Source organism: Vanessa atalanta, chromosome 6 (genome assembly GCF_905147765.1).
Source record: "Vanessa atalanta chromosome 6, ilVanAtal1.2, whole genome shotgun sequence".
NCBI lineage: Eukaryota > Metazoa > Arthropoda > Insecta > Lepidoptera > Nymphalidae > Vanessa > Vanessa atalanta.
The window spans coordinates 2,216,566-2,233,263 of NC_061876.1; the positions used below are offsets into that span (position 1 = coordinate 2,216,566).

Consider the following 16,698-nt stretch of genomic DNA (forward strand, 5'->3'; position numbering starts at 1 on the left):
GTTTTAAGGGCAAACAAGGCGTACATATTGTACTATGAATATTAATTACTATTAAAACTAATCAGACACTGAAAATATTCAATTAAACAACTTATTAAAAAAGCATTATTATGTCGATAAAAAATATTGATCAATGTTAAAAGCGCTAAAAACATATTAGGCCTATATTAACCGAGTTAATAAAATGTTAGTTTGCGAAACTTGTAGGCGTTAGGAGTCTCGGATCGTCGCTCTAGATGCGCAAAGACAATAGTTGCGCCAGCGTTGCCTTACGCAAGCTAACTGCGCTGTTTGCGAATCGTGGAAACCGATCTACCGAGCTGGATCAGTCACGTCACGTTCTTACTTATCTGTACTTTGATCGTTATCTCTCTTATGATTTGAAATACGTTGATAAATAATATAGTATTGATATATTACTTGGTGGTAAGATTTTGTGCAAGCCCGTATGGGTACCCATCAGATATTTAACCAGCCAACACTTTTGTACTCAGTATTGTAGTGTTCCGGTTTGAAGTTTGAGTGAGCCAGTGTAGCTACAGGGAGAAGGGTTATAACATATAAGTGCCCAAGGTTGTTACCGCATTGACGATGTAAGGAATGATTATGATACACATACAGCGTTATTGTCTGGCGTTGGTAACCACTTACCATCGGGTGGTTCAGTTGCTTGTACGTTTACCAGAAAAAACTAGATACAAAAAGTAAAAAATAATAATATTTGTGTTGCACTAATCATTTGGTTTCCGTAAAATCATAAAGTAAAAAAAAATAATAATATAAGGTCAACTAAGTCCACGGTGCGATAGAAACAAAGAAGCAATAACATTCCGCTACATAAACAATACCCCATTAGTGATTGCATATGTTTGTATATATTTTTTTAATTCTCCGCGTTATGAACTTTAAAATGTAGATTAATAAAGTTAGAATTTGAACGCCGAATGACGTTTATTCTTATTTTTGCGAAGATACTGTATCGTGGGAAAGATAGCGGCAAGTATGCGACAATGCGCTTTGTATGAACGTGTGTTTCCCAGTATTCGACGCAGTGGTCCTCAGCTACAACCCACATTTTTGACCGACATCGTAACAGAGAGCCATCAATCACCGTCTCAATCAACCCACTTTTGTTTCCTGTATTTAAATATCAGGTTAATGAAATGTACAACAAATTTAAATACATGCAAAACTTTTTAAATACTAACTAAATCGCGTCTGTGTTTTCTTTGCAATCTTATCTTTGAGGGTATGACGCGCACCGTTTGCTTTGTTTGGTTCGAAAAATCGCAAATAACACGACGCCTTCGAGTCTAGAAACTGGAAAAATATCTTTGTTAAGAGAGATATGCAAATGAATTGAAAACGATGCCGGTCTGAGTCAGTGGTGAAGTTCGCAAGTAATTAACGCCTGGAGTGCTAACTGCGCCCACGATGTCTATAGCAGAATCCTTTTTTTCTAGGTCGTATAATACTTTTACGCCATGCATATAAGCATTCAAGAATGGGATATAAGAGTGCTATGAAACTGTACGATACTTACATGTGCGAAAAGAAAAAACGGGTAGCCATGTTTGCTGTATTAAAATTGAATATGAAATTTAAGCATGATACAATATCTAACTATTAAAAATAACGATATTTCAGAATACAGAAAGAATATACAAATATTATTATAATCCGCAAAAAAAACCAGCAATAATGGCATAAAACCCTACTGTAAGCTGTGAAACATAATAAGCAAAGCAAAAGAATGTACAAAAAAAAACTCCTTTGAATTAGTTATAACTACGAAAAGTTGTCTATTGTTACAGAGCATAATACGCGTGTATCGCCATGATGGCGCATTTATTGTTGAAATACATAGATATAGATATACGGTAAGTTTCGTGCAGAAAGAGCCTTTATTTGTATATTTCATTTATTACTTAATAAATATATTACAAGATTAAAGATTTTAAGGACAAAAACTTAACAATAATGAATACGTACACTAGATATATTTAAATGATGTTTTTTTTTTATTGTCACTCGGAATAGGTTTGCTTGAAACCAGTTATTAAGATTTTAAACAAATGGTTCCGCGACGTACATGTTTTCCAACGGTTGTTGCTTGCGAATCAAGTATGTATAATATAATTAATATTAATTGGTTCTCGATGCTGTTAGTTTTCTCACACATATCGCAAACATTTTTATATTTCTGCATGTCTAACTGCCAACGACAGATTTATGCCATTCTCATATCTAAATGGAGGGCATAGGAAAGAAAATCGCGTGTTTTCGCCAACAATTCGGGTGGAGCCCGGTGTTTGGTAAACCGCTTCGCTGACCGTGGTGAGTCACAGACCGGCTGCGGATCTAATCGCCGAAACCGTTGCTTGTAATAAAAATTCAAATATGTTTGAACTGATGGCAGACAAACGGTCGCGTCTCGGTTACTTTGAGACGATTAATTGACGAATTTATATTCAGGACGCAATCCTCACCAGTTCGTTATGTATGAATGTTCCAGACCGTAAATAATAATCCCATCAAAAACATAAATGTAAAAATGAGAGCCAAGTTAAATATTATGATATATACCTTGGTTGTTGACTTCAACGACAAAAGAAGTGAGATCTAAATTTTTGCCAAGTTAAATAGCCCTTCTGAAATTTATTTATAACTACATAAAATAGCATTTCTTCTTATAACTTGGGATAATATATTGTTGCCTAAGGTCTGACTTGGCTAGTTCTCATATAAGAATTATATTATAGCCTTCGTAAGTTCTAAGCCTTTACAAATGAATTATAAACACAAATTAAGCACGCAAATATTCAATGGTACTTGTCTAGATATGAACTCGCAATATCTGGTTAAGATTCATGTTTTCTAGTGACTGGACCATCGCAGCTCTTAATGTACGTATATACTAACTAAGCAATACTGAGCTGTCCTCCCTTCTTCTTAGATGTTCTGAGTTATAATTTGTTATTCTAAACACAAACTACAAGTTGTGTTTATAAACATATAAGAACTAGCCAAGTCAGACCTTAGGCAACAATATATTGTCCCAAGTTATAAGAAGAAATGCTATTTTATGTAGTTATAAATAAATTTCTGAAGGGCTATTTAACTTGGCACAAATTTAGATCTCACTTCTTTTGTCGTTGAAGTCAACAACCAAGGTATATATCATAATATTTAACTTGGCTCTCATTTTTACATTTATGTTTTTGATGGGATATCACTACTTTTTGTATATAAATTATTAATAGGTACTTATTAATAACAAAATTAATACCAAATGGTTTTTGTTAAGCTATTCTATTTTCCTACGTTTACGGGGTATAATTGTCTTTTTTTTGATACGTTCTTATTTTTCTTGTAGGTACCTCTGAAATGTTCAAGTGAATTGCCCATTCAGTGTCCGGATTTTTTTTTACGCGTTTTCTGTTTATACTTAATTTGGCCAAGTAGGGGTGGTATAACGTGCGCAGACGGTTGTACTCTACAATAGAGCTCTCTTGTGTCTTGATTTGAATTGGACCTAAATTGATAAGATGTACTCCATCTGAGGTTTTAACTCTAGAGAGGCCAACGTAAGCCTGCTCTTTACTTAATATAGAGGAGCCTATGTCGAAAAGAGCACCGTCAAGGCGAAGGCCTTGTAATTTGTGTATAATAGTAGAATATGCTAAGCAAATAGAGAATTATTTCCTTTGAACATATATGTACATTACTTAATATCTGTAACTTGGTTTTGACTTCTAGTTCGCAAATTAAATTATGTTTAAATTGAATTGTTATTTTACGTGCGCTATTGCTGTTATCGACGTCCCCAATGTACCTTCTCTATTTTTCCATTGGACCCATTCATCAGTCCTTTGCTGACATCAGCATGCTTGCTCGATACTGTTCTTCCAAGCAATAAGGATCCCCGTTTGTAGCGCTAGAGTACAAACTTAAATCATTCCAGTTACGATATACATACTCTACTACAATCTCACGAAACCTTTTTTATTGTTGTATACTAGTATACTCAAACAAAAAATATGCAGTCGAATAGACTAGGCAGTTTCCATCGGAAGGTATTGAAATAATTCTTATGAGCGCGGTTGCCACTCGCTCAGACACGTCCGCGTTAAGGTTTAATCGCAACGCTCCTAACCCGCTGCTCCGGCGTCGCGTCGCGCGCCGTGTACCGAAATGCCTATTATTATTATTTTTTTAAGTATAATTATTTGGCACCATTGATGTGCGCTAAATGCTAGTTAATAACGTAATAAATACGAAAGTCGGCTATACTCATAAGTACTAAAACGGAAATATTTGGATTTAAAAAACTTAAGGGTGGTATTCAACTTGTTATATATTCACGTGAAGACCTTAAAATCCACTTGAAGACCGGCTGTCATAAGTTTTGATTGCTGGTTCTTACATCATTTTTTTATTATTACAGTTATTACAGGAACTAAGTATATAAGTGTTCCTATAGACCCAATAAAATGAAAAATTATAATAAAATGATAAAAAATTAAATAGATAGATTTTTTCCTTTATATTGGCCTAATTATCTACCTGCATGCCAAATTTGAACTTTCTAGGTCACCTGGAAGTAGGATATAGTTTTGATCTATAGGTCAGTCAGTGATAAAAATGACGATTTTTAGACGTTAATATCTAAATAACCATTTGAGATGCGTTTATGAAATTTGGAACACATATGTATCTCGCGAGTCTTAATATATGAGCCAAATTTGACACATCTATGTCAAATAGTTTTTGAGTTATGAGGAGGTCAAAAGTGGCTCCAAATGGTTCGTGTAATATTACACACGGTGCTACTAGCCAGTTCTGTTACTAGAACTTGGCTGACACGCTACCGCGTGTCTAGATGGCGATAAGTATGAATTTATTAATTTTTTGCCGCTTCTAGGTGTATAATAACGTAGTAACATCTTACATGTCCACACACTTAAATTAATTATTAATATTATTAAATAAACTTAGTATTTGTAAGATCTTGAAATTTTTAAACAGGTTCATTATTTGTTGTATTCTCATGATTTAATGAATAAATAATTTATTCAAACTTATACATTGTCTAATGACTAATGTAATAAGGCTACATAGAATATTTCAAGTAAAAGAAATAATTTCGTGTTTGCCAAAGCGTTTATTTTGCAAAATTGGTCTGGAATTCTCGATAGAAATGCAAATATTAACAGAGAATTAGCATGGAAAGCAGGAAATACGTTGTCGCTAAGGCCGGAGTCACGAATAGATAAATACAATCGCGATCTATCTTCAAAAGAGGACTTATTACTCTTGACAACTACGGAGTACGATTTACTACGTTGACCAAGAATTATGATAGTTTCTGATCAATACTTAAAGATACAAATGCAATTCTTGGGTCTTATAAACACGTTGAACTCTATCGCAGTACTACCACCGAATGCCATATTTAAAGCCTTTTAAAAATATATACATTACTTAACAAAAAACTAGCACTTCTGAGATTTATATTGACTTACATGTGTAAAAAAGGCTTATTATCTGTATTTGTAGAGAGAAGAGTTCAATGATAGTTTGGTCATGTGTTAACAAAGCAAACCGTATGTAAACAAATGGCGATCGGAATGCCATTCGTTTATAAACAAAGAAAGAATAGAAATTAATACTAATTTTCATGACAATAGTTTGAACTTTACTTTACTCACATCTGGGTAAGTACCATCTCCATCTACTCATATATTCTACCGCTACACATCGATTAATAATTAGCATTGTTGTTTTACGGCTTGTAAGTCAGTGTAACTACAGGCATAAGGGATATAAAATCTATTTTCCTTAGTTGTTCCTTACACCGCCAATGATGGCGGTGTAAGGAATGGTTAAAATATCTCACGGCACCAATGACCATACGCATTGGTGACCAGTGTTATCAAGTGACCCATTTGTCCGTCCACCAAAGGTAAAAAAGAACTGTTTATAACTAGATATGATACAAAGCGTTACAATCAATTATACAAACTTAATTATGGATAATGCAACTTTGTCAGTTTTCATAGTGACAAGCTGCTTTAGACCTTTCAACTGAAATACTAACATCCATTTTTATACATATATATACATAGAATTTGTGGTTATAAAAGTAAATGAAAATACTAAACTATAGCTACCTCGTTTTATTAAATCGTTGTTTATAATTCGAAAGCGTTAAACGCTGAATGGTGAGTGGTCAGGATCTGCATGCTGCTAATTAAGACCTGACTTAATCACACACCCGACTGGGTGGTCGAATTACAATTTTAGACTATAAAACTTCTATTCTGTAAATCATACAAAAACACAGTGGAAGAGCAATAATTCCAGAGTAAGCCTATCAAAGTTTTATAGTGTTGTCAGTGCATCTAATATGAAATCTGTAGTTGTTAGTAAAGTCCGTGTATAATTGCATGGTCATTTATGAGCTGTGGTCGTTATCGTGATCATCGGTCACGAGAGTATACAGCAATTTTATTTTCTGTTATTAATTTAAGGACTTTGCGTGGAGCAAAGAAAATCATCTTAGCTGAACATATATATCTAATTGAAATTCATGAGCCACCTAGGATAGAAAACAAGTCGAATCTAAATTTATTACAGCATCATTGAAATATTTTTGAAATCATACATAATTTAAAGAGGTAAGCTCTGTTTGTTGCGGACTCACGCTAAATCTACTCTAATTGATATGAATCTTTTATGTTAAGACAGTTTATAGTTTCGGACTATCATGTGGATATGCGGCATATTTTTTATAGTTTTTGATGTCAAAGTTGGAAGGAAAGTTATTAATAATGCGAACGCTGTCTATACTATACAGGTATAAAAAATGTAAATGTAATAGCCCTTAAATGCCTTCAGAAAAGAACTGCATATTTTTATAGACGAGTCAAAAAAATATATAAAATTAACTAGATACATAGCTTTATTATTACTTTTTTATAATTATTATTTTTAATACTTTAATTACATAGTATTAAGCCTTAAACGTATAAAACATATCATGAAATTTAAACGATTTCTTGTAAAATAAGATTTACCAGTATCTGTAACTATCATATAGTTTAGATGTAACAAAGTTATACCATCTGTTTATTTCTTTTATGAAAAAAAATTGCCTTGTTAGCCTTAATTTTCCCCGTATGATGCCTGAATGATTTTAACAGCTTATTTCATTCAATTCATCAACGATGTCAGTAGAACGTTCAACGAACCGAAGCTGATAGTTTATTTTACAACCGCCATGCAAAAATTGGCGTAATAGCTATCACCGTTTTACGACTACCGAGATTCTTATGTAAATTTTTACATATACATATACATATGTATATACAGTTATGTTTCTATTAACACTGGCACACTGACCATAAACATAAACATTATGCATTCCAATAAAAAAAAAACAAAGAAAATATTTAAAAATAGAATATTTTCTAATTTATATTCAAAAATTCAAGGATATTAAAATTATAATTTTTAATTAATCAATTATTTATTAATTAAGTTTTTAATCACACCAAATGCAATATCACAATGACTATGACCGTTTAGTGTTAACTGACAATTGATTCCACCGCGACATTGACCTGCCTAATTAGTCGCCACATTCATTTGACAATCATCACCACGCCTTATCAATCATAATCAATTAAAACGGCCAAAATAGTTTGTTATTTTTACGAATACTTTTAAAATAATAATTTCAATTACGTAAAAAACGACCATCAAAATATACAACGCAACGCAAACAAAACGCGTCACATAGCTTCGCACGCGCAAACGCAATCGCAAACGACGCGTTGACAATCGACGGCTGACATTGACACGTTTAATTACACGACGTTAGTTCGACCACCGCTACGAACTCGCTCGACTCATTCAAACGTCAATTGAAAAACTTTGGAGCCTATAACGTTGATTCCTTATTTGATAGTTCCTTCTAATAATGTTACATTAAATAAGGCTTAGTGCATAATATATTCTCACTGATTATATGAATGGAAAATCGCATTTCGTTTTTCGTGTTTATATACGAATATGTGTTAAGTCTGTTAGAACATTAAGTACAAGTTAATAATTTCAGTGAGATTACGATTTAATAGCCGATAGTTGATGTAAACGGAATCGATTATTTCTCAACATTATCCATTATCCAATGACAAGACGGTGCCGTACTATTTGTACCAATTCTTTATTATTATAAACATAACAGATCTATAATATGACTTTAATCGAAAAGTCCTTAAAAGAAAACTCGTAGAGAATATTATGAAATATATATGGCGTTATATAGTTTAGTTCCTTTACTTGTCTCAATATTTAAAATTAGTTTGTGTAATTGAGTATAGATAAAAGACGTACTAGGAAGACTAATGTTTACTCCATTCCAATGATATTTCGCGTTAAAGTTACACCTCGTAACACAAAATAACGAATAAGAATAAAGCAACGAGACCAATCCATTCGTTATTCGCTAATTCTAATAACAAATTGGATCACGGCCTTGTAATTGTATTCTAATGGCGAACGAAATATTCCATTGTGCGCATGCGCACCTTCACTGCACCGAGGACATACGCTGGTACGTTCGCGCTTGACATTTTACAGCTTTATCTAAACCGCTCTAATATTATCCTGTCAGCATAAATTACTTTGCCGCTTGTCCAATTATGCTGTTTCGATGCCTAAAGGTGGAAATGTAATTGTCCATTGTTATTATATTTATGTTAAAGGTTAAAGTAATAAGCCACGGACAATATTGAGATTGTTGCTCGGAAAGCTTTATTAGATGGAATGGACTCAGGTAATGGAGAAATTGCGGTACCATTAGAGCTGGAAATAGACATTTTAATAATACAGTACGTTACTTTACTTATGTACGGTGGAAGCTCTAATGGGCTGCGAAGTGTCATAAGACAAATTATTGAAAATCCCTTCTCAATATCATTTTTATAATAATATATTCTTTTTAAGAATTACCCCAAAAATATGCGTCTACAAGCATCGAACATAAATTTGTTACCCCCGTTACGAGACAACAAAAGACATCGTGGGAAACAGGATGTCCAAAAATCTTTAAAATGTTACAATTGTAAAGTTAAAAGAAAATAGTATTGAAACGTTTTATGCGAGCAGTTATTGTAAGCTAGCCGACTTTAACAACGATACCGCACCGTGGGAATAAGTAAATCGATAAACATTTTTGAGGTTAATTACTAAAACAACAATTATCAAACAAATTAAAAATAACGCTTGTGAGCAATTTTTAGGTACGCATTATATATTGAATATTATTATTTTGAACAACGACAACCAAATATAATAAGACGGAGAGTTAATTTTAAATTATAATAATAAATTTTAAATAGATCGATATATGTATAAAAGGAAATCAAAGAAGGATCAATATTTAAATGATCCACGAGTAGGTTTTACCGACCAAAATAAGCTCACTTGTTATAATAACAAAACGCACAGCAAATGATTAGATTAAAGAGAAGTAAAAAGCTTCAGGTCGGCGATGTGAACGCGGTGTATGCATGCGCTGGCGCCAGGATGCGGCTTATTAAGGCAATTAGAAGCTGATCTATTGCTGTGATGCGCTAAAAATTATCATCCGTGGAATTAAAATGCGCGACTAGAAAATAGTTCGCATACAATAAATTTTATTTCAAACTATGACGTGTAATTTACTTCATATGTCTTTATAAACCTGATTTATCTATATAATTTGAATTAAAAGTAATCATTTTAGTACTGTAATAATTATTGAATTATATTTGGAAATAAGATCAAATTTAAAGAGATGTAGAAATTTTGATCGAACAGCCACCAACCGATAGATAAACAAACCACTAACTAATCTGTCCCATAAATCTCTATGTAGAGCAGCCACTTAAAGCTGGTCTAGGCTAATATAATAAATTGAAACTAATGTTGGGGGTTATTCTACCATAGCTCATGTGTTGCCTTATCCGGGCGTCTATCTCTTAAATGGGGATCCATTCATCAGAGCGGGCACTTAGTTGAATTGGGTCGCGTGCGCATGCGCACACGCAGATCACGATACAATTTCACCTTAATGCGGAATCGGGGGTCACGAACGGGACTCGGGTCATTAGTGCAGGAATTGTATCATTAAATGCGAGCAACTTGCCTCTGATTGAAATGATAGTTTTTATTGTATAGTATCTATGAAAAGTACGAAATTGTTTGGAATCTAATCACAGGATAATCAAAGCCGAGAAGCTAAATTGTCATCAACAATAAGAGTTATGAATGACTAGGATACCGGGACAGTGACGAAACCTCGTCTGACGCATACGACTTCAAGTCGATGAGAATCCATTCATAAATCTTAATTCAAGTTTTCGCAAGCTTACCAATAAAACATAAATGACAAAGAACACAGTTGATAGGATTTGGAATATCGCCAAAACATTTAATACGGTATACATTCATTTTGAATCAAACAAAGTAATTTCACTTCACGTTGCACGTTCATGATTGATTTACGAAATCGTCTATACGTAGTTACTTATCATTATATATTACATTATTTGTGAAATTTTATTTTTATTCAACAGGGATCAGGCATGTGCATGAAAATTTCATGAAAATATCAAGCAAAATCTTAACATTAGTAGAGTAGATTTGTCGACGTGAAAAATGTAGTTGATTAGTTTTAAAAACGTCAAAAATACCAACTAGGTGATCTCATCTCAAGAAGAAAAGTTACGTAGTAACTAATAGCTAAGGGCTAGTATAGCAAATGCTCCATCATGAAGTCCGATCACTTACGTAAATCACGAAAGTCAGTTTCTAAATAGGTCCGTAGAAAAAGCTCTCGATAAATGGTAGCGAGATTTCAAAACACAACCGCTCCTGTCGGGGTGGTCGGTGCTTTTAATGCAATGCAAAACCGCTTGGGGCGCACCCGACTTGAAATATCACGGAATCTCGCAACAGGCCAGATGAATATTGCATGTACATTCATCTGCCTCATTCTAGCTACCATTTCTATGATAAAACCATCCAACGAACTCATAGTAATGCTATAAAATCATGATGAATAATGTTCAAGTTTAAAAACGTGGAATAATACGTAGTTATCGTGCATAATGCCCTCGGACCATCTTGACGTTATTTTCTTGGAAAAACTAAGTATTAAGCTTTGTCTACGGACAAAACCAGTAGTTTGAGCGGCAATGTTTCATTTAATTGCTTAAATATTGCGATCTCAACGAACGTGACATCCGTTTATATTTCTAAAAAGCAACTGATATAATCGAGGTGATGGTCACCCACGGCAGGTACGTGTCTTGTTGCAAGAGGCTTGTTTGTGAAACCAAATATGGAAACGCATAACCTAAACAGCAAAATTGTAGGTGGCAAACTTGAGCGGAGAGTAAACAAAGCTATTTAAATAATTTGACCGTGTTATAGAAAATTCACAAAAATATATAATATAATAAAAAATAATAAGCCTAGCTGAATGCTATTTCGTTACTACGGACATATCAAATGTATTACTTGCGATTTTGATAGACAATCACCTTTTAATTTACGTATAATGAGACACTCGGAAGTTGCATACGAACGTTTAATACGTCCGAGGGAACGATAGCAATCTGCGGAAGCTGAACACGCTCGACTCTCGCTTCCATTGTGAAAAGGCGCCGTAACGGCGACTGCCCTCTGAACTGCAATGGAACCAAATCACAACGTACACAATGGTAACAAAACTTTACACCTAATGGAATCAGAATACACTAGGAAGCGTTCCGCTCTGCATTTCCATCTGCAGGAGAGAGTTGGTCGGATGACTATCACATTACGGTGTCAGTTTCAAATGCGAGCAACCGCGGGTGTGTAACTTGAACGGTGAAACATTACGTTTCACGTTGGAATAGTGAAGGCGGCGCTATCCCCGCAAACCACTGGTCTTTGTTGACAGTTAATAAATAACACTACCGCACTGTAATCGCTGCTCTCGTTGTAGCCGTCGCGCGCAAAGGAAATGCTCTGATTTAGTTCAAACTGTTTTTTATATATATATTCCCAATATCCGTCTCAAAACTCAATGTTCATTATTTCCATTCGAAACTGAAAAATATCTAACACACATTGACAAAACTAATAAAAATACGTCTGCGGCGTTGCAATCGGCATTTCCATTGTTCGACAATGTCGTGGACTGCGTTTGCGCACAATGGCCAGCGATTGTCGTAAAAGATGGCAGAAACTAAACGGTTCGGTTGTTTGACCGATTGTCCATAAAGCCTGCGGGATAGTTCTGTCCCTTTCAAGTCAACATCGACGAATGAATGCAGGGACATGATGAATATAGTCATACATTAAGGTTTGTTATACTCTAAGCTTCTATTTATTACCGTCAGCTTTTGTAGATAGGGAAAATAATGTTCAACTACACGATTAGATTTTGTTGCAACGTTGATTATTTATTGAGCGACAATAACGACGTCATATAAAAGAATAATCTTCTTTAGAAAACAATTAACCTTCAACTTCATACATTAAGATTTCAATAACATCAAATATACACGTCGATGTATTCTTGGCGTATAAAGGACGATGAAAGATTTATTTTCGACCGTGACTCATTCAACTATTTACAATAACCAACAACATTTAAACGTATTCAATTGAATACTAGTAAATTGATCCAATATTTATAATGAATATTCAATAATGGAAAATTATGAAAAGAAAAACTTATATATAGTAAAAGATTAGACAGGTATTTCCGTCATAACATTGTAGAAGACTATTAAGTAGTTTACAAGAGGATTTTATTGCGCATTCCTGAAATTAAGTGAAGTGCGAACAGTTTGGTTTAGTGGCTTTTGAGGAAATAATTGGGAGTCTTGTTTTGGATTCTAAAAAGACCCGACAAAAGGGAACAGAATGTTGGCATAAACCAAAAAAATATTTCAGGTTTTTTTATCCACAAAATGCAAAAAAAAAAGGTATAAAGCAAGCTTGAACTGTACTTACTATTACTACTTGTTATACCTAACACCTGACGACCAAAACCCCTAAAACGTGAGCGAAGCCACAGGCGACAATAAGTAGTCTTTAAATCGTAAGAAGTTCTTACTAATACTTCGAAATTACTGTTATGATTTAACATAATCAAATTAATTTCTTGTTTTACAGGCGCGTGCGACATTAAAATCGTGACGTCACGTGAGGAGCACACAACGACGAATACGTTTGTGATTCATTCGTCAAATCGCGTCCGTGAGGTGCGCGGGCGCATACTTATGCCGTACTAGCGCCCTCCGGAATACTTAACGAGCTATCATGTCTCTCCGATCACAACATAGACAAACCCACATTGACGCACGCTTCCAGAAACATTCGAGCCTTACCTGTAACAGAGAAAAAATAAACTGTAAAATCATTCATATATTCAATACATTAGTTAAATGTTTATAACTTCGTATTAAATCCTTTCTTACATAATAGGAAGCGATTCATCAAAGAAAAATAAAATTATTCGTGTACATATCTATTGTATTTTTATCATTGTAACGAATGAATAGGAAAAATATTTGACAATAATACGTTACGAATCATCATTGAAGATTCGAAAAGGTGTTTGTTGCCGACATCGCACTCAAGTTTATTTTTACAAAAGCAACGCGAACAAGAGAAGCGATAAGTGGATTCAATTAAGATAATATCTAAAAGAAAAAACAAAATCCATACACATCAGTTACTTAACCGTATGTAAACACGAACAGATATAAGAAAAGCGTGCGAGTAAATAATGCAACAATTGCTTAATAGAACGAAGAACTACACACGATTCTCATTCTATAATGAGCGCAATATTTGCGCAAGAGCACTCGAAACTGTCGACTATCTCGATAGTTTCATTGCGCTATGACATTTACATGTGTTTCTATAATTGAATAACCGACTCCAATCGGTAGCAGGGTATACACATCGAGACGAATCAGTTAGTTGTTTTGCTGTTGCAATAAACGCGAACGACGGAATCGGTTCAAGGAGACGTTTTAACGTAATGTCGGCTCGCTCGAATAAATCATTTCTTGTATTATTATCAATACAACAATTTGATAGTGCTTATACATTATATAGTATTTTAATCCTATGATTAATTATCTATTATAGGTTATACGACCACGATAAATTAACATCCGAATACGTTTAAGAATGTTTTAATATTGGTAGAAGAAAAAAAAACTAATTATTTCCAAACACGAAGTAAACGAACTAAAACAATAAACCCGATACATTGAAACGTGATGATTGAAATTACGTCAAGAAACGTGACAGAAGATATTGTTTAGTGCTTCGTGACACCAATGACAAAAATAATGAACCCGAAACTCTATAACCCGAAAATGATAGCGATCGTAATTCGTACGTTAGCTCGGAGGCGGCATGTGAACTGACACGACAAAGAGCTTGCATAAGTTGAAAATATCCGATCACGACGCGAGCGCCCGAACATTATCGGACTAGGAATATTTAATGTCGACGGTAAACACGCAATAAACTTTTAAATAGGTATTGTGAGCGCTTCGAGAGAGAATGTCAAACATTCTGCATCAACCAGGTGGTAGGTCTTTGTGCAGACCTTGCTTCTGTAATCTAATATCAACACACTATATGTATAGTTGAATTCCTGATTAAAGCACTGGACTAACTAGTGTTTAAAGACACAAGAGACATCTTAGATCCCAAGACTGACGGCTCTTTGACGTATAAGCAGCAGTTTCCACTTACCATTAGGCAATTCATTTGCTTACCTGCCTAAAGATATTTTTCAAGTGTATCTGATAAAGTTTATATTTTCGACATCATAAAAATATATAATTGTTTACGTGTTTATTAATGCGTTTTCAATGTGTCAGTCGTATATGTATGCCAACAAAATCAAATAACTAAGTTTCAAATTATTCATTTATTGAGATAAGCAAGGACATTTTAGGTGAATAAGGAATTATGCAATGGTGGGCGATCGCTGCAAAAGCGAAGTCAAGTCAGACATATAATTTGCATAGCAAAGCGGACACGCGACCTATTAGACGAGGTGTCGGTTGAGACTAACGATTTCATGGAAATTAGAGAAACAAACGCCCTTCACAAAATGAATAAAATACTAACTGCGTATTTGCTGATATGTTAATTGATAACTTCGTTATATATCGACACATCGATAAAAATGCTACACGATAAACTTTCCAATGACATAATAGTACCCCATCAAGTGTTTTAGTTTATATATATATATATCGTACATTATACGATTACTATTATTATTTTTTATATCATGACTAAATTATGTAGAACATACTATATTATACTTTTGGTGTTATAGGAATATGTTAATAGATTCATAATTACTATAAAACAACATATATGCAGAAAAGATGCGTAAAAAAATCTGCCTCTCAATTTTTATTGCCGTGATTACGTTCTATTTTTCAGAAAACCAATAGACCATTATGAAGTCATAACTACTACAGAGTAAAAACTACTTTTAAATTTTACTAAAATAGTCTGAATACGTATCTGGAGTCACCATATTTTCAGTCACGCCGTTATAACCATTATCATCGTTGCGCATTTATTTATGTTATACTAGAATTATTTGGTTTTATTCCCCTTTTCTGACGGAGGCGTCGACATTCATGAACACAATAATTTTACCCGTAGATTATTCTAGTAACGATAGCTCTCTCGCTCTCCGTCACAACAGACGCTGCCTGATAAGATAATAACCTCGCCACCCTCCGATCGCTATCTGCCTCACCATAATTGGTATCAGAGAAAGTGCAAAATATTACTCAATTAAATTTTCAATTTCGTTGTCTATGTTAATAAAAGTGAAAATCAACAGTTAATATGACGTCGACGCCATATCCGGCGCTTGGAGGTTTCCTATCACCGAGTGGGCCACTTCGCTTTCTAGGAAGAGCCCAGCAATATGACGGACGAACCACACGCAAACAGAATATTAAGAATGATATTATTGCAATGACCAACGTAACATCCTTGATTAATCATCATCACAACACCCGAAGTTAAGTAACGCTCAAATAGTAGTGATTGTGATGTCTGACGGAAAATTTTAAAAAAGTTAACACTATTTTTCATCTATTAGAATGTACGAGTCAAATCTCAACAAGCATTTTGAAAGATTTTTGGCAAGAAATTGTTTCCAGTGGTGAAATTTCTACACACTTTTGAAGATGGTAATCTTGGTGTTTTTATTTACAAATTAAATAAAGAAACTAAAAAGACACACGTTAGGAAAACAGTAAGAACGTGAACGTGATTAAGTCAATTTAATTAAAAGACAAGACCAAATTATTATGATTTGGTAATTACGTTTTACATCGTTACCCGAATGGTGAACGACCCTTCGACGCGACTCGTCATACGTATCGCACTTACACCTGGCTAATAGAATTCATCTCACACCCCGGCCAGCGCGTACCGTTACAAGCAATGCTCGTCCATTCGATAATGGCAGATTATACAACACAATTCGCAAATATATACTTAGGTAATTGTAAGTAAAGCAGACACCTTTATACAGATTTTAGTTCAACAGATATCAAAATCGAAATAATAATAATTAGGCAAATATTGTTGATA

The 16,698-nt window shown here is 34.1% G+C and overlaps 1 protein-coding gene across 3 annotated transcripts in view; it reads right to left on the bottom strand.

The window, feature by feature from the left end:
* The window catches only part of LOC125064579 (serine/threonine-protein kinase 17A), a 170,090-nt gene that overhangs the window by 107,027 nt on the left and 46,365 nt on the right, over window positions 1-16,698 (bottom strand). The window lies entirely within an intron of this gene.